At 38.3% G+C, this 19,606-nt stretch overlaps 1 long non-coding RNA gene across 1 annotated transcript in view; it reads left to right on the forward strand.

The window, feature by feature from the left end:
* LOC124230174 (uncharacterized) overlaps window positions 1–18,711 on the forward strand; it is a 98,606-nt gene extending 79,895 nt beyond the window's left edge. Inside the window, exons 2-3 of the long non-coding RNA XR_006886095.1 lie at window positions 9,584–9,648; window positions 18,396–18,711. This is a non-coding gene — a long non-coding RNA (uncharacterized LOC124230174). The remainder of the gene's footprint in view (window positions 1–9,583; window positions 9,649–18,395) is intronic.
* Window positions 18,712–19,606: the final 895 nt, after the last annotated feature.

A 19,606-nucleotide genomic window follows, 5' to 3' on the forward strand; every position in this document is an offset into this window, starting at 1 on the left:
CCATTTAATTGTTTTCAGATTTTATTTTATTATTTTTTTGTCACCACAAAGAATGTGTCAATAAATATGCACATGTTCTTACGCTGACAAAACATGAAATGAGATTTCTCTAATATAGAGTTATTTTAGGGTAATTTCAAGGTGCTACCATATTCTGTCAACACAGTAAAATAATGACCTTTGTTGACAAGGGACTTTGATAATAAAAATAAAATAATGTAAAGAATAAATTTAAGTAATTTAGGTCACAAGTGATCCCATTCACTTTTGCAACATGGTACTTGTTTTACTCAACCTTCGTAAGTTATTGCTGGATCTATGAAGAGGGCCATAGAGTCTCCATACTCACTTGAAAACCTTAGGAGTTTCTCAGGTGCAGTTCTGAGAGCCACACTGGTGGGGATCACACGCGTGTGCACAGTAAAGACTCTGTCGCCCACCACCCAGAGATTTGTATTCAGTGGCTTTGGAGTGGGGCCCAAGTAGCTCCAATTTTCAACAAAAAGTTCCCAGGTGGAATTCCCCGGTGAAAGCATTGGAGTTTGCAAGCTTTGGACTAGATCAGGGCTCAATCAAATTTGGCCCTCCACTTGTTTTTATGGCCTGTGAGCTAAGAATGGTTTATACATTTTTAAAAGGTTGAAAAAAAATCAGAAGAAGAATAACGTTTTGTGAGATGCGAAAATTACATGCAATTCAAATTTCAGTGTCCATCGATAAAGTGATATTGGAACACAGCCACACCCATTCATCCCGTATCATCTATGGCTGCTTCTGCGCTGCAACAGCAGTGTTGAGTAGCTGCCTCAGAAACCATATGGCAAAGCCAAAATATTTACAATCTGGCCCTTTACAGAAAAACTTTGACAACTCCTAGACTAGACGATCTCTAAGGTCCCTGTCATTTCTGAATGTATTTTACTCATTGTATGGTATTTACCTCTTTCATATGCAAACACCCTGCCAAACCTTAGAGCTGATGCAGACCCATAGAGGTACAAAGTTTGGGTGAAGGCCAGACACCATGATGAGTTTCTCTTTACCAGTCCCCTACAAGTTGGGAGGTGAGGTGAACAACATATAATCAATTATATATTAGCACAATCAGAGAATGACTAACACCTGCGATAGCTAACACGTGGCACATTCTATGTACCAAGCCCTGTTTCAGTGTTTTCCACACACTGACTCACAGTATGCTCACAACTCTATGACACAGGTACCATATTTATCCTCCTTTTACAGTTGAAGAAACTGAGGCATAGAGAGTTAAATCACTTACCTAAGGACACCTACTTATAAGAATAAGTGTATATAAGATATATAAATATCTTATATATATAAATATAAGAATATATGGAAATTTGAACTGATGCAGTCTAGCTGCAGAGTCTGGGCTTATAACCACTAAGCGATTCTGCAAGCGATAAGGTAAAAGTAGTTTGAAGGTAAAAATCACTGTGGTTGAACTCGTATCTGAGTTCCAATTTGAGACAGGAAAGTGGGACACTACCCTCTGATGAGCATTATGTGACCCGGGGACACAAGGTCAAACATCCTTAGGGCCAGTTGGGAAGGTCAGTGAATGAAGAAAACTGCCTTCTCAAAGCATAGTTTCTTTTCTTTCTTTTGCAGGATATGGAGTAAGGCAACTGGTAGCTTCAGGGCAAAGAAACTATCACGTGTGAAGCTAGAGAGGGCATGCCCCATGGACAAGGGCCTGCTACTCATCTCTAGCTTATTGCTGACATGTAGAAATGAGGGTAATTCAGAGTTTTATGGTGTAATTCCCCAATATTTAAGAGTTCAGCAATTAATTCAAATATTGGAAACGAACAAGCAAACAAACAAAACATTCTGTCTGGGCCAAATAAAATCCTTCAAGCCATCAGTGTGCAACCCATGCTTTAGCTCTGTCCTCTTTAGGCTAAATCATCTTAATTTCAAACCTTTCCAAATGGAGCTCCAGTCTCAGACCTTTCATCAGAATCATGGCTGCCCCCTGAACCGGTGCTGAGCTCTGCAGTCATCTGTAGTTGAGGAGAGTCAGAAGTGCCTTTCAGAAGCTGGAGTGCTACCTGGCAGATAGTTATGCTCTGATCAAGCCTAATGCCCTCCTCATGTATGTTCTAAGAAATGTCTGCTTTCTATTAGGAGACAATCTTTCCTGGGACCGGTAGCATCGATAAGTGCTTTTCCTTAATGGAAAAGCATGTTTTCATAGCTTTTCCAGGAATATCTTTGTGCTTTTAATGGAACTGTAATCCATTCCTTTATTTAATCTTCAATCACACAATGCTTATTTCATTGAATATAATGGCTTATGCACATTCACTAATGGCCCCCAAATAAAAGACCTTTTTTAAAATTTGAAAGTGCTTCAGAGTAGAGTACACAAGGAAAAGCACAAAATAGAAAAATGCCAGTTGTTTAGTTGAACTGAAAAAAATGTTTGGAGGACTGCAAACTTGAGTGATAAATCACTGTAATAAAATAATTAAAAAACATTCGTCATTTTGACAATCTGAAATAGTATTTAAATTGTTCAGAGATTTTACTAAAAATCTACCTAAAGAACTTTTAGATCCCATAGGAAGCGATATTTTATAAAACAATATTTTAAAATATTTTCCATGAGACTCTATTCAGAAAACTAGCGCCTTAAATGGAATTTCAAAATCAATCAAAATTTATTGCTCAAATTTGACATTTATGTGCTCTGGTTGGAGTTCACAGACTCTGCACAAAGTAAGCATTATTTTGAATATTTTCAGTTACTTTAATATATAGTGTCATAAATAAGGGACAAGTTGTCTTCACAGGCCTGCCTGGGAGTTTGGAGTATGAAAAAGATGGCACTTTGGCACTCAAAAACAAATCTCAAATGAAAATTAAGTGCTTATATAGAAGCACAAACTGGACACTGAATTAAGAAATGTGGAACTTTATAAGACATCAATTAAAAAGTATCACAAAGCACTAAATACAATGTGGTATCCTGGACTAGATCACGAAACAGAAATAAGAGATTAGTGGGAAACTGCTGAAATCTGAACAAAGTCTGGAGTTAGGTTAATAGTAATGTACCAATGTTGGCCTCTTAGTTTTCACAAATGCACCATGGGAATGTAAGATATTCACATTAGAGGAAAGTGGATGAGAAGTATATGGAAACTCTACTTTTGCAAATTTTCCATAAGTCTAGAATTATTCCAAAATGAAGTTTATTTGAAAAAAATCACAAAACAATTTCTAAGAGTATTAATCTGTGCCCTTAAAGCATCCAACAGAATAGGGTAGGCTGATAAAATTCACATGCCATTAAGTGCCATTTGTGTAAGTGTGTGCAGGTGGAGTGTGTGTATGTCAAGTAGGTAAGTGGGGATGTGTGAGCAGAGTTAACACACTTTGATCTTTTCCTCAGTTGACAGCCCTGCTCAAAGTTTAAAGCTTTTTTTTTTTTTTTTGAGGAAGATTAGCCCTGAGCTAACTACTGCCAGTCCTCCTCTTTTTTGCTGAGGAAGCCTGGCCCTGAGCTAACATCCATGACCATTTTCCTCTACTTTCTATGTGGGACACCTACCACAGCATGGCGTGCCAAGTGGTGCCATGTCCTCACCTGGGATCCGAACCCCGGGCCACCAAGAAGCAGAACATGAGAACTCACTGCGCCACCAGGCTGGCCCCCGCTCAAAGTTTAAAAGGACAGAAATGAGGGTGTGAGGTGAGTTCCTATACACTTTATTAATAAAAATATATATTAATGAAATATATTAATAATATATATTGAAACTTCAGAAATTGTTCTCTTTATCACTGTGTTAAAAAAGATAGGTCATCACAATTGGACAACTTTCAACTTTTGATTTTTTTCAACAGTTTTGTGCCTCTTTGTGCTATCTTCAAATACATACCAATGAAAATGATTATAGTTTGTTTCCAAACTCTATAAAGTACAATTTTATACTCATTTCTATCCCTTTATCAAAGAGACTACATTGTGATGGGTTTCCTTTTTGCTGTAGAGAACAGAAGCATTAATGAGGTGGAGTAGACATGTCAGCATGTTAAAATACATTTAATAGGCCCGCTTTCGGGCAGGATGTAGTAGGTCATGGCAACCCAACACTTTCACTGCAGCAACCAAAACAAGGGCAAATAAAGTAAAAAAAAGAGAGTATTTTAAAAAATGTCGGAGAGTAAGGAAATAGCATAAAAAAAAATTCCAGAGAAAGGAGAACCACTTTCTGAAATAATGTGGCAATTATTGGCCATTATTTTCCTTAGAGTCTGAGGATTGATCTCGACTGAGGTAGAGAGATTCTGCTGGGGAAAAGAGATCCCAGCAAATCTTTTAGCTTTCTTGTGGGACTAGAGGAATCTAAAAGAAGCGTGAAGGATCTCAATGGTAGATGATAACATTGGAACATCTGAAATGCAAGTAGAGAGTCCAGACTTGTGCCAAAAGACATTTTGATATGGCTGAGATCTCAAGAACCAGGATTAGGTCATACTGATCCAACTGACACAGGTTCTATACAGAAACAAAGGGTGGAGTAGATCCAAGATTGCCAATTACTTCTACCTCATCATCTCCTATGACCCCAGCAGCCGACCATGTTCTCCCTCCACCTCTGCGCTAGCACCAATACATGTGTCAAAAGTTCCAACAAACGGAAACCATCAGGAGAGCACCTCCAGCTTCAGTGGTGATGGTATGTGTGAGTGAACCAGAGCGAAGGTCCTTCCTGCAGGCTGAAGGAACCTCAGACAGAAGCACAGGATGCGCTCATCTACAGATTCACCATTGGGTGCTTAGAAGATCTATGTTCCACGAGGAAAATGTATGCCAGTTGTCACCATGGCTCCACCCAAGATGACTTTAAGACCTGATTACCGTGTTAGGCCTTCAGCCTTCTGAATTAAGTTGGTATAACTTTTTTCTTTCTCAATAAACATGAATTATAGACATCCGCCTTGAGGGAGCCCGAATCTTTCATTTATATATAAAACTGCGTTAAGGAATAACAGTAGCAGCTCTGTGCTGCAAACTGTGCAAAGTTAATAGAAAGAAAAGCAGCGCTGCGTGTCGTTAGGGATTCAAGACTGGGTTCTTTTCTTGATGAATTCAGTCACTAATTTTTTTGTTTTTAAATTCTATTATTCTTGGCATTATTCCAACGTGCATTGTTTTACAAAGACATGAAGGGAATGCCAAATTATAATTTTGTGGTGCGCTTCCAAATTCTAATTTCGTGGTGTACTTCATTTGTCACCACAAAAGAACCCCTTCAACCTGAGTCAGCAGAAAGATTTGTTCCTGAGCCCACTAATTTTAATGAAATTCAAGAATTAAAACTCAATGTCATGACCTTACCAAATATTTTATTCTCTTTATTTCATCCTCATCTTGATGTATAATCAACCATATTTAACAGTTCGGGGTTTATTTATTGAAACTAAGCAGATATATGGCACATGATTTAATCCTTTAACAATTTCAGTTTGGCCTGTTATTCAAGGCATGTGCTCAATTTAGAACGGCTTCTGCTCGCTCCAGTCTCTCTCTCACATGTTCAGTGATTAAATACTTAGATTTATATAAAGTTCTCGACACCACAATAAAAAAGGCCACATCTAAATGAACTGCAAAGTGCAATAAAGGCCTCAGAAAACCAAATATGATCTTGAGGAACATTGCCAATATATAGGAAGACAGTATTGCATACATTTTTATTTTGTTTTGTTTTTTTTGCTGACTACATATACTGGGTTCTGATAAATGAAGTCATATGTTCTAAAAAATCTATCACAGTAGACTAGTTTTATGTGTATCACATTATTTTGTTTAATGAAAGCCTCAATTTGAATTTTGATATAAACAATTAATAGGAAATTGGGGTCATTTTAGGAGTTAATCTGTGGCAAGTTCTTATGGTTACAAGGAAACATTTAATTTATACACTTTCATTCCTATAAAAATTTCTAATAGAGGAAAATAAAACACCAAACACCAATAAATGTAATTTTAATATTAGTTGCAGATAATTTTTAGAATCAAGTCAATCTTTTATGCCAGTGTAGGTTCCTCTGATACTCCCTTTCACAACATCCTGTTTGTCTCCTTCATTTTATTTGTTAAATTGTAATAATTAATTATTGTGTAATTTTTGATATAGTGCTTTTCCTGTCACATTCAGAACTCACAGGGGCTGGACTATGTTTTATTGTTCACTACGCTCTACTTACTATTTAGCCCAGTGTTTAAAACATAGACACACTCAGCAAAGATGTGATCGTGAATAAAGGATGGAATGATTTGCACCGGTGGGGCGGGGAGAGGGGGGTGCGCAAACTATGGTTCAAACCCAGTCTGTGCGAGCTTGTTACAGCCCTCAAGAATGGTTTTGCCATTTTTAAATGGATCTATTTTTCAAATACTTATATAAGTACCTAAATAGTAACCTCAATTTTGCCTCTTGGCTTGTTAATTCTAAAATACTTACTGTCTAGCTCTTTGAGAAAAAAGTTTTCCGACCTTGATCTAGACCAGCACTGTCCAACAGAACTGTTGTGATGATGGAAACGTTCTCTATCTGTGAGGTCCGATAGTATAGCCACAGACCACATACGGTTATTGAGCACATGGTATTTGTCTAGTGTGACCAAGGTACCGAACTTCTAATATCATTTCATTTGAGCAAATTTCAATAATCCCATGTGACTAGCAGCTGGTGTAGTGGGCAGCAGCCGCTCTAGAGATATAAAAGAATAGATCTCATGTAAATACAGCAAACAATTACTTAGAGATCAACTCCATCCAAGGAAAAAATGTAAAAATTTGTGCTAATTTTGCAGTTAGTTGTCCTTTCTGGCAAAAAAATAGAATAAAAAGTAAAATAAATTAAATAATGAACTAAATAATCTACCGTGAAATTATCTATCTAGCAAATTCATTAAAACAACTGATGTTATGACAATACTTTGAAAAGGTCCAAAGAGAAAAATTAATTCATTTAATAGTTACACAGAAACTCATTTCAAATAAGTGGTGGTTTTTCATTCTATGAACTGTGGATGAGAAAATAATTATTTTGGATAAGGCAGATAATGCTAATGTTCTATTAACAAATAAATGAAGGGTATTGCTTTTATGAAGATTTTAAAGCTTTGCTTTATTGAAGGAAATATCACATTTTTGCAAGGAAATTCCTGAAGTACATAGAATCCTATTAAAGCAAAATGTTCTTAGTGCAGTAGGAAAACATTAGAGAACATAAACAAGTAAAAACAGTGATATAACCCAATAGCATCCTCAAGTAGTTAGCACTAAAGTAGGTATTAAAATGGACTGGGAAGTAAAGATTCAAATTACAACGTGAAGTTTACAACACCCACACCCACACATGATTTCAAGTCTTTAAGTTGAGAAGCACTTAAAAGGAATTCTGAATTATGTGCTATTTAGGATTGAAACTGTTTGCTACTATTATCTATAACACTTAAAGTAAGTTAAAAAATTTAAATATTAGAGAATATTTCCTTTTCTTGCTTATACTGTTTCTGATGCATCTGTGTATGAAATAATATCTCCCTGAGTAAAACTACTTTGGCTGCCCTCTTTTATTTCAAATGATTTTATCATTAGGGAAAAATTTGAAATCAAGGCGGACAAATAATCCTTTAATGCTTTTCCTGGCTAGTAATTTGTCAAAGCAATCCAATTTCCAAATAGCATACAAACTCAGTAAGACACTGAGCCAATGCATCTGTTCCTCTCCGTATTTAGAGCATGCACAAATGCCTTTCATTTTGGGGGGAAAATCCTGAGATTAAATTCTTTAAAAGGACAATTTAGCTCTAGTAATAAAATATTGTTTATATTTTCTCTCTGATAAAACTTTAAGATTTCTTTAAAAGTCAGGTTTTTTTAAGATATACTTTACACGCAATAATATTTACCCTTTATGAGTGTACAGCTTAATGAATCTTGACAAACATAGAAGTTGTATCTTCACCACCCAAATTAACATATAGCACATTTTCATCACCCCGGAAAGTTCCCTCGCCCCTCGTTGTATACAATCCCTCCCTTCACCCCAGCCCATTGGCAAGCAGTGATTCTACAGTTTTAACTTTTCTAGAATGTCATATAAATAAAACCATATGGCTTGTAGTCTACTGTGTCTGGCTTATTTCACTAGCCACTTAGTGTTATGCTTTGGAAATTCATCCACGTTGTTCACTGCTTTTTGTTGCTGAGAAGTACTCTGCTGTATGAATGAATATACCCCAATATTTTTATCCATTCTGCTGTTAATGGACTTTTGGCTCTAGGAGTGAAGTAACTATTAACATTTGCTGTGTGGACATATATGTTCATTTCTCTTGGTTAAATATCTATGAGTGGAATTGTTGGGTCATACGGTAAGTATACATTTAACTTCATAAAAATCTGCCAAATTCTTCTCCAAAATGGCTGTCTTCTTGGCGTCCCCATCAGCATTGTATTAGGGCTCCAGTTTTTCTTCATTGTCTCCAACAGTTAGTATTATCAGTCCTTTTAATTTTAGCCACTCTAATGGGTGTGTAGTGGTATCTCCCTGTGCTTTTAATTCATATTTCCCTAATGATTAACGATGTTGAATATTTTTACATATGTTTATTGCCATTTGTGTATCTTCCCTGGTGAAATCTTTGTTCAAATCTTTTGCCTTTCTTTTTGCTGAGTTATCTTATTATTTATGGTCTCTGCACACAAGCTCTTTATCAGGTATGTGCTTTGCAATTTTTTTTTGTTTGTTTACCTATCTGTGGTCTGTCTTTTCATTTGCTTAACACTGTCTTTTGAATAACAGACATTTTAATTGTGATGAAGTCCAATTTGTCAAATTTTTTGCATATGTTCATATTTTTTTTTTGTCCTAAGAAATCTTTCCTTAACCAAAGCTTACAAATATTTTTTCCCAGAAGTTTTTTAGTCTTCACTCTTATATTTAGGACTAAAATCCATTTCAAGTAATTTTTCGTATGTGATATGTGATAAAGGTTGAGATTCTTTTTTTTTAAATTTATTTCGATTTCCAATTATTAGCACCACTAGTTGAAAAGAGTATTTTATCTCACTGAATTGCTTTGGCACCTGTGTCAAAAATCAACTGACTAAATACATGCGGGTCTCTTTCTGAACTCACTACTTAATTCACTGATATCCTTTGAAAAATACCACACTGTCTTGATTACTGTAGCTGTATACTAAGTCTTGTAAACGTTTACATTTTAAATAAATACAGTGAATACTGACATCCTTCACAAACCTAAGTGCTCCTGAAGTGGCTGTTTATGGCAGAATGTAGGAAGGGGCTTGTACTGATTTGGAAAGATACCGTTCCTCGGAGATGGAAGAGTTCCTACCCTTGGTTGTTACTTTCAGTCGTCTGTTTCCCTGTTTGCACACACTGGGGGTTTACTGAAACCAGGGGATCCGCAGAGAGAATTCAGGGCATCCCTGAGCTCGGATCCTGCAGAAAAATTACTTCTTTATTTTCACTAACCTCCAACTGAAATTGAGTGTTTCTTTCAGTTATAGATGTGGACAACAAACCTTAGTAGTATTGGCTGCAGCTGAGACTCCGTTGTCAATGGAAGGTACAGATATTTTCATATCATATTACAATATTACATACTTCATATCATAGATATTTTCATAACATATTAGTTGTGGCTATCTTCAAATATTGTTCACATTATTGTTATGTCAAAATTATAGTAATTTTTAGAACTGTTACTTGATCTTGTTATTTAGTGAGTTAATAAACACATTTATTACTAAATTATTGTTTTTACAAACTCTTTTGGAGAACCAAATAGAACTTTTCAAATGAAAAATAAAATAATTGAAATTAAAGTTACAGATGAAGACAAGCATTGCTTGTGAAGTGCACTTTGGCAAGTTGGGAATGTATCAATATCCTGTGGAACGACTGCATTTTGGATTTTTCTCTTTTGGATTGTAGCACGAGAATCTCAGTCATTCCAGTCATCTCTCCAGAGGCCCCAACATTTTAGATTAGTTGGGCTATTCACGCTTTCACAAAGCTCTGCTCCATAGTATGTATGTGCCTACCCTGGACCTTGTTTCAGAAGAGAACAATTATGACAAGGAATGGGCCACCATTTCCAGAGGGCTGTTTGTGATAGCTTTAAAAATAATTAATAAATTAAAAAATCATGCTACGTAAAACAAGAAGAAGAACGAAAACCCTCTTTTGGTAACTAACTCAACATGGACTGATTTCCTTTGTCATATTATGTATTTCACTATGTATTTAAAAAAAAATCATTTGAGAAGGGACCTACAGGCATTTCCAGACTGTTAACAGTCTCCAGCACAGAAACGGTTCGGCACCCATTTCCCAGACCTTCTGCTTAGGTCATCCTCCACCCTCAGACGCTTGTTGAAAATGTCATTACAGCTCCAGTTTAGAATATTTCAGTATTACCAGCTTTGCTTTATTTCATCTTAAACTATATGTAATATATAATAGAAGATGTTATATAATATGACATTATATTAGTTCATTTCATTAATAAACCTTTGTTAACCATGAAACTTGACAGTGCTCGAATCTGGAGATTCAAGGTGTATCAGATGGTCCCGCCTTTGAGGAGCTTAGGTCCGGTCCTGCGGGCAGATGGGGAGGGAAGCAGAGCACGCACTGTTCTTGTGCTCTAATGGGCACACGTCGGGTGACCTAGATGATGTTTTTACCCTTCCACTGGGTGATTGGTGGAGGTGTGGGCAGAATATCAGCATATGCTTCCCACAGGAATTGACACATAGCAGGAAACCTGGAGAATAAGGAAGCATTCACTAGAACAGGAAGAGACTATTTCACACAGAGGAAACAAGCGCAAGCATCAAACTCAACTCTCCCGGGAGTGTGCAGCAGAATGGCCAAGGGTGGAATTCTGCACTGTCTGCTCCCCAGCTCCCCAGGGTGTGTCAAGGAAGATGATCTCAAAATGCAGAAGCCAAAGCCTGTTCCCAGTCTTGATCAGAATATTCAGCTTGCATTTACCCTTCTATTCTGACAGGCACAATTTCTTTCTCTCAGACCCTTTTTTCCCAGAAGCTGTTGGGGTGCAGAGCCCTTGGCCATGGAGCCCTTCCGGCAAGGACCCCTCCCTCTTTCCTGTACTTCTTTCCTCTTTCCTGTACCTCCCTCAGCGTCCTCTGCCCACTGAATCTTAGTGCGCCTCCTCGGCTTTAGCCAGTTCCTTCATCTCTAACCTGGTGGGTGGCATACGACGGTGCACTTAGGCGCCCTGGTACAAAGAGTACGGACAGTTGAGTACAGACTCATAGCCCCGATTTCTCCTTCAGCCCTTTAGAGCAGGGGACAGAGTCTAGGGCAGTGGAGGTCCTCTCCCATCTGGATTAAATGAGTCATTTATTACATCCTAAACAAAGATTATTACTAAGAGACATTCCTATTTAAACTGTCCTCGAGCATTTCCTCAAGCCAGCCAACAGCAGGGCCTGCTCAGCTAATTAGGGACTAATTGACTCCTTAGCACCGTTATCAGCTGTGACAGAGCTCTTCCTGCCTGTGTCTGCCAGGGTCCTGGGACCATTCCTCTAGGATGGGCTCCACTTTCGCTCTGTCAGGATGTAGATGGAGCCAATTCCAGCCGCACATTGCCTGGTATTCTCACTAAGGTGGAGGCGGGGGGAGATGAAAAATCTTTCTATTTTTGAAGGTTTCTGTTTAGTTCAGGAAACCGTTTCCTCTTGCTCAGTTATTCTTACAGGAAACAGGCTGCCTACCTTTGAGGGGTTCCTGCTTCCAATCACTGAGGTGATATTCCACTTTCTGAGGAAGAGGATGGCGCCCTTTCTTCCCCTCTATAGGAGGGCTTTTTTTTCTTTTCTTTTTCAAGGGCATTTTTAATAACGACCATAAAATTTCATGACTTCACTTACCCAGCATTACTTTTTTCTCTCAGAGGCGAGGCTAGTTTTTGACCCATGAGGGATCAGTGTATTTGTTGTCTTCCTTCCCTCCACAGCATGTTCTGAATGCTTCTACTTTTAGGCATAGGACAAACAGTAAAAATGATATATTTTCTGTCCCTCTAGGTCGAATAGAGGAATCCAAAAGTTTTAAAATTAAGTGCAATAAAGTGACATTGATGCTGTCATAGTCAGCTGTACAGAGTATAGTTGGGACATAATAAAAAGACAGTGATTTAAATGTGGGGAAGAATCATAAATATTGAAGATCAACATCGGAAAGTGTTGACGGGAAGAGAAAGGAACTTTAGCCTTCCCACAAGAGGGATAAGTGAGAGGAAAGTCCAGATGGAGGCGACAACTGGAGATGTTGTGGGAGTCACAGAAGGTCTGGATAAGTTGAAACTGGGGTTAGATGCAGTGCAGCAGAGATGATGCTGAGGAAGTAGCCAGCCGAAGCATCATGGAGGATTTGGATGCCATGCTAAAGGGTTTGGATTTTCCTGTAAGAAAATGGGAAGGCCACAGAAGAGTTATAAGCAGGGGTAGGAGATCAATGCCAAGGAATCCAAGAGGGTGGTTATAAGGCCCTGAACTTAGAGAGTAGCAGTGGGACTGGAGAGAAGAGGGAGGGGAGAGAAAGAGGTGGAATGAATATGATTTAATGTTCAAATGGGTTGCAAGGAGAGAGAAGTCTAGGGTGAATTTGGTTTTCAGCTGAAAGTTTCTTTCACTGAAAAAGGAGTACTAGAGGAAAAGTAGGTATGACAGGAAAATTTAATTTTAGACATATTGATTTTGAAGTGCCAGGGGAATGCCCACTGGGAATGGCAATGTCCGTCAGGCATTTGGATAAACAAGTCTAGCGCTCAGGAGAGAGATTAGGAGAGAAACCTAGCCTAGAAATTAAGATTTGAGCATCATCAGATACAGGTAGTTTTGGAAGCCAAGACCATGTACCCTAGAAAGTTTGTAGATTAAAAAAGGGCCAAGGTCAGAACCCCCGGTGGGAAACACTAATATTTAAAGGACAAATAGAGAAGAGTATGCAAAGAAGACTAGGAGGGTACAGATAGTGGAAGGGGAAAACTGTAGGAGCAGTGGCTCCTTTGGCTTCCGGGAAGCAACTCTTGGGGGTCAAACGTTCCTTCCATCTCTCTCAATCTATGGCCTTTGTATTTCTCTCTCTCTGTTTGGCTTTATCTCTTCTCTCTCATGATCTCTTCCTCTGCTCATTAATAGTTTCTGACCCTTGTAACTTTGGCTTTACCTGGTCATATATTGCTTCTAGAATCATCCATCCTGAGAATGAGAGAATCTGAGAGGTCTAACTCTTCTTTTTGAGCCAGGTCACATCAGGGATCTCAGCTGCCATGACCAGGTGTGGTCCCATCACCTGTGGTCCTGAGAGTCTTGGGTATTAAACATTTCTGCCTGAGTTCACCCCTTTGGCAGGAGATATGGGCAAGGAGAAAAAATTATGGCTAGTTAGGTTGAAGGTTAAATCTGTGGTTTAAGAAAGCTTAAGGATGGGAGTCCTCAACAATGGCAGACTCCAAAGTATGGTCAAGAGAGTCCTTTGGATTTGGTGATATGGATGCCAGCTGGGGCATGTGCCAGTTGCTGGGATGGTGGGGAAGCATCTGTTTGCTGTGAGTTGGCAGTGAATGAGGGAAGGAAGTGGAGACATAGAGTTGTGGCTTCCCCTCAACCAGGGTCTTTACCTCAAAGTCTATAATATAAAGGAAAAGAAGGGGGGTGATGTTGACACCTTCTCTTGCCCTTGGCAAAGGGCACTGAAATTTACTCTGCAAAGTCTTTCTCCCTCACTCTCTTCTCTTCTCTTCTCCCTAAGAGTTAACTGATAACCAATTACTCCCGCAGATCCTGAGATCCCCCAAAGTAATCCCATAGAAAATCAAATGTAGATTACTGTCTTGGTCCTTTAAGACTGCGAAGACTCTGCTGTTGAGTGCAGCTCAGCAGGGAAAGCCAGGCTGCTGGCGAGTTGCTTCACAGCATAACTTTCATTGGAGTGATCTATGATGTTGATCTGTTTACAGGGGTTTCTGCCAGCTCTGCATTCTGGGGTGGCCCACCCAGCCTGCACTCTGCTCCTCAACCTAGCTATGGCTGTGGTGTCATGGGCTACTTAAAAGATATCTTAGAAATCATTGACTCTATCTCTCTCATTATAGAAATAAGGAAACTGAGACCTAGAGAGGTGAAATGACTCGTGCAGTGTCACATATCTTGTGGCAACACCAGGAATAGAGCACAGGCTTCCCAATTCAATATTTAATGTTATTTTTAAAAATTGTTTGAATGTAATTATTTTCTCACTAATTTCTTAATATCCTGCCTATATCCATTATATGCTCATAACCAGAGTTCTGCCTTTGAATGAGGCTGACAAGCCAGAATCCTAATCTAAGTTGGGTTCCAGTCTGCATTTGGCTATCCTGGCATAAGACCTCTCATTACTGGGTAATCAGAACACAGGATCTTATGCGAACCTTATCTAACACCTACCTTTATAAACTTTCTTGATTTTTGTAAAAAAATGACAAACTCCTGAAGTAGTGGCTAAAATTTTGTAGTCATGAGGTTCCTCTCTGTTCCCGGGGAGAAGGAGAACAATGATGTCATGAAAGAGTACTGATCTTAGAGTCAGAAAACCTGGGTCACCTTGGGCAAATCATGTACATTGCTTTGAGTTCCACTGTAGAGTGGGAATATTTTACTTATAATGACACAGGTATACCAATATACTGTGGAAGCTGAGAAGAAGAAAAAATTAAGCTTGCCAAGGTCAGCTGGGCAAGATTTCCAGAGAAAGTGACATTTGAGGAGGGTTGTGAAATGTGAGTAGAGCACATCAGGCAAGAAGGTAAGGAAAAGGGTTAACTTGGGTTCAGCGTGCAACATCTACTACCTGGGCCGAGGTAATCATCATCAACAGAGAAAGAAAGCGACCATCTGAGGCCTCTAATGGCCTCTGTTTGAATCACCAAAAACTTGGAATTACATGCCTTCATCTTGTCATTCTTCCCCAAAGGAGAGAACATATGCCCCTCCAGCCTCCTTCTCATTCATTCTCCCACTGCTGCCATCCCTTTCCACTGAGGCCTTCTGGAAATCCTGCTTTAGAGAAAACCAACACCCTGTTCCATCCCCCTTTTCACCAAACACCTGCTTTCCTGAAGCTAGGCTAAATCTCAAGGTATTATAGAAATAACTACTTTCCTTGCCACTCTCTCCACTACAGGATGCTTATTTTTTCACACAACGTGGACCATGAGGAGAGGCTTGGGAGGCTGAGTGGAGGAGAGAGGGGTTAGCTTTCTTCTTGGTCTCCATTGTTGCTCCTCGTCCACTCTTAAATAAAGAACCAGATTTGAGGATGGTAGTTAGCCATAGCAGTTGCCATCATTTGTCTTCTACCAAACTCTCAATAAGATTTAGCATTTGTCTATCGTCAACTGATGTTATTTTCCTAGATAAACTCACTGAATAATAGTTTCTTTCAAGCACTATTCTCTCTCTAGACATTCTTCCTCAGTAACCACTGGAATACTCATGATTTAAACAACTATTTACAGATCTTGAGCTCAAACTTTCCTATGGATTCTAGGTTGTATATGGATATCTTCATCATTTGGGTGTTCCACAGACACAGCATATCCAAAATTGAATGATAATCCTAATTCCCAAGCAACCCCTTCACCTTTTGTCCTTCCTAGACTTTCTTCCTAAGTAAATGTCACTACTACTTAGCTAGCAACCCAAGCTAGAAATTTGGGGGGAGGAGAACAGTAAGTATCCTAGATTTCATTCTCTCTCTCACCTACAGTATCCAATCAGTAACCAAATCATGATCGTTTACCTCGATTCATTTTTTTTCTCTATTTCTACTTTCTCTGCCTTAATCTAGGCAATATCACTTTTCATTTAAGTTTCTGAAATAGGCTCCTAACTGTTGTCTCAGCCTTCAGCTCAGTCCTACTCTGATCCATCCTCTAGCCTACAGTCTGAGTGATTTTTCTAAAATAGAAATATAATGACATCACTCTCTTCTTAAACTTCCTCAATGACTTCCTATGCCTTGAGAGAAAATGTACCTCTTTAGCATGGCATTCAAGATCTTCCGTGCTTAGGACCCTGTCAACCTCTCTGGTCTTATCTCCATACTCACCATTCACATTGGTCTACTTTCAAGCCCCTACTAGCATCATGCTATTTCATGTTTTCACAATAATTGTTGCTAATATTTATTGAGAGGTTACTAGATACAAGGAATTCCATTAATTGATCTATTCCTCTGACAAGCCCATGTGGTCAGTTATGGTTTTTCTCCCAGTTGACACATGAAGAAACTGAGGCACAAGTAAGTTAAGGAGTCCAAGCAAGGTCACACAACTAGTAAAAGACACAATTGGGATTTGAAGTCTATCGTTTTCTCTCTAGAATCCATTCTCTTAACCACTATTTATACCTCTATCAAACTCTTCCTTCTGGAAGACCCTTTTTCTTTCTTCACTTAACTTACCTCATACTTACCCTTCGTCCACTTAATATGGCTTCTGCTTCCATCACAACTCTGAAAAATCTCTCATAAAAAATATCAATGATGAACTCCAAAGGGACTTCTTCCCTTCTCTACTGACTTGATGTCTCAAATGCTTTCAACCATTGATCTCTCCAAAGGCCCTGAAATAGCCTTTTTCTTAGTTCTTGTGATGACATTCTCTTGGTCTTTCTGCTTTGTTTCTGAATGTGCTTTCTCAGCCTTCTTTGTTTTTCATCCTTCTCTATAGAACCTTCATATTAGAGTTTTTGAAGATTCAGTCCTAGTTCCCATTCTTCCCTCCCTTTGCTTTTTGTACTGAGTGATCTCATCCACATCATAGCTTCAATTTCCATCTGAATGTTGGTAACTTCTAAATTTGTATCCAGGCTTCCTCTTTGTTCTACAGACCTTTGCAGACCAGTGCTTCTTTAACATCATATGAATTTCTCAAAAGCATCCTAAACTCAATATGTATAAAATGCAATTTTTAATCTTCTCTCAAATATTGCTTTTCAGTGTACTCTAGCACCACCTTTCCTCTAGTCAAACAATCTAGAAACTGTTATAGCCCATCTGCCAAAGAGCAGTAGGAACATAACTGTAGTCAGAGTTAGATTTATTTCACTTACTGCAGCCAGGGGGAGTGCACTTAAGAGGAACTGCGGGTTGTCTCAGTAAAAAAGAGTTTTCAGGAGCTTCTTATAAGACTTGGGCTTGTATTGCATGGTTGTAGGGAGGATTTAAAAACATGGGGTCCAGTTATGAATTGGATGTTGTCAGGGGCTGGGGAAATTCAATCACTGGTCTTACTTTTTTTATATGTAGGCAGGATGATTAAAGTGGGCCTGGAGTAGTCACTGCTAAAAAGTGGCAGTTACGTGTTAGTTAGAAGAGAGGACTTTGAGAATGATCTTGTCTGTCTTTTTCCAAACAAGTCATTGAATGGCCTTGTTTGAACACTATATACAATTGTCATTTATTTTGAGTTTTAGCATGTCAAAGTTTTAGCTAGGTAATTTTTTGGAAAGTGCCCTTAACTCTCAGCTTTAATTTTTCAATATAAAAAATGAAGCAAATATATACTATTTTGGGCAGAAAATTCAATTTACATATGATTTTAGTTGTACACATTTTGCTTCATTTTAATAATGAGACATTTTCTAGGTTTTTGTCTAAGAACAATATAAATATTATTCTGGCCATTTGCAAAAACAGTTCCATCCGACTGGTAGATTAGGGAGACCTACCCATTTAGAGGCAGGGCAACCAAGAAACACTCAATTGCTTGAGGTCTGTAGGGCTATGCATCCACCAATATCTTGCTTTCCCCCAGAGGAAACTGAAAAAATGAAAGAGCAATACAGAAGACTCTCAAATAATCAAGAGGTAAGACAGTATCTGTAGTGGTTAAGTGGTTAGACTCTCAAGTCAGAATGCTTGGATTTGAATCTTGACTTTACCATTCCCTAGCTCTCTTCTTACCTATTCCTACTTGGAGCAAGTTGCTTGACTTCTCTGAGTCTCAATTCCCTCTTCAGTAAAACAGCAGAAGTAATATAGTCCCTTCCTCTCAGGATTGTTGTGAGGATTAAATAAGTTAATAAATATAAAGTGCTTAGAACAGCACCTAGCACAGGGTAGGCACTCAATAAATATTTAGCTGGCATTATTGTTATAATCCATCATGTCATTTGGAGTTTAAAAAACCTTTTAAAAATTGAGTAGTTGCCAAGGACACTCTGTATGAATGGTATGTATGTGTATAAGAGAAATATAAAGTTGGAGTGACCTCTAAAATTTTTTAAACAGATCTGGTCATTTAAGAAGACTCCTTCAGAGAGCTGCTCAGATGCCAGCACACTTGAGAATGGAGAATCTGGAATTATGTTAACATACTGGAACCTTCCATGGAGACTGCGATGGTGAAAGAGCAATTTGAATAGTAGAGTTTCAAAGCTGTCAAAGAAATTGATGATGTGTCCCTGCTTGCCAGGAAGGGACTTGTACAACACCTTTGAACTGAACAGAAGAGGCCAATAAAAATGGAACTTCTGGGGGGACTCCATGAAATCTATAACTGAAGTGGCCCCATTCTTCTCTTCCTGTCAAGCTAGCCATTCTGACATCTATTAACTAATACTGTAAGTGGGGTAAAATTTTTTTGATTATGACATCTGTTTAAATTGGCTTTCTGTGTCTGTTCATAATTTCGCTTAGACTATATGCTTTTAGCATTTACTAGATTGGAGGCAGTTTCTAGGGGCAGGAAAAAACAGAGTTTTCAACAAAGATTAAGTTATAGGTTTTTAAAAATTCACTTGTGCATTTTTGGAGGGTATATTTGAATTGTTTATTGGCACAGTTATGTAGCAGACTTCAGTTATCTGAACTGATTTCTGTCAAGTTATTAATAGATTGCTTGCCTGTGTTTCCCTGTATTTTATATATAAATACCTAGGCAGGAGAATAGTCAAGGTTGCAGTTCACTGTCATGAAGCTGTCTGTGTATCCTATGTTTAACCACCTATGATTTCCCAAGATGGCAGCTTTCATGAGAACAACTAAATTCAAGGTCCTATATATTTCTTTCAAAATGCAGAATTTGGCCCTAGCAGTTTCAAAGGGGTTTGAAAAAACAGAGCTCCTAAATAGTAATGTATAAAATGCACTTAATTATATAATCAGCCTTTAACTAGCAATCCTACTTCTGGGAATATATCCTTAGAGGGTAAATAATTGTAGAAAAGAATCATTCCAAAGGCTCAAAGGCATTCACAGAAGTCCTGAGTGCAACAGCAAGAGGTGAGAAACAACCTACAGGTTTAACAACAAAATAATGGGTAAATGGAACATATCTCATTAGGATGGATTCTTACGAAGTCATTAAAAATGATCATCCTGAAGGCAGGTATAGCATCATGGGAAAATGCTTCTTAGATAATGTAAAGTAAAAGAGGCAGAACATAAAATGCTATACTGACTGTTAATGCAAATGTAAAAAAGGTATGCATTTGGACCAA

Source organism: Equus quagga, chromosome 19 (genome assembly GCF_021613505.1).
Source record: "Equus quagga isolate Etosha38 chromosome 19, UCLA_HA_Equagga_1.0, whole genome shotgun sequence".
Classification (NCBI taxonomy): domain Eukaryota; kingdom Metazoa; phylum Chordata; class Mammalia; order Perissodactyla; family Equidae; genus Equus; species Equus quagga.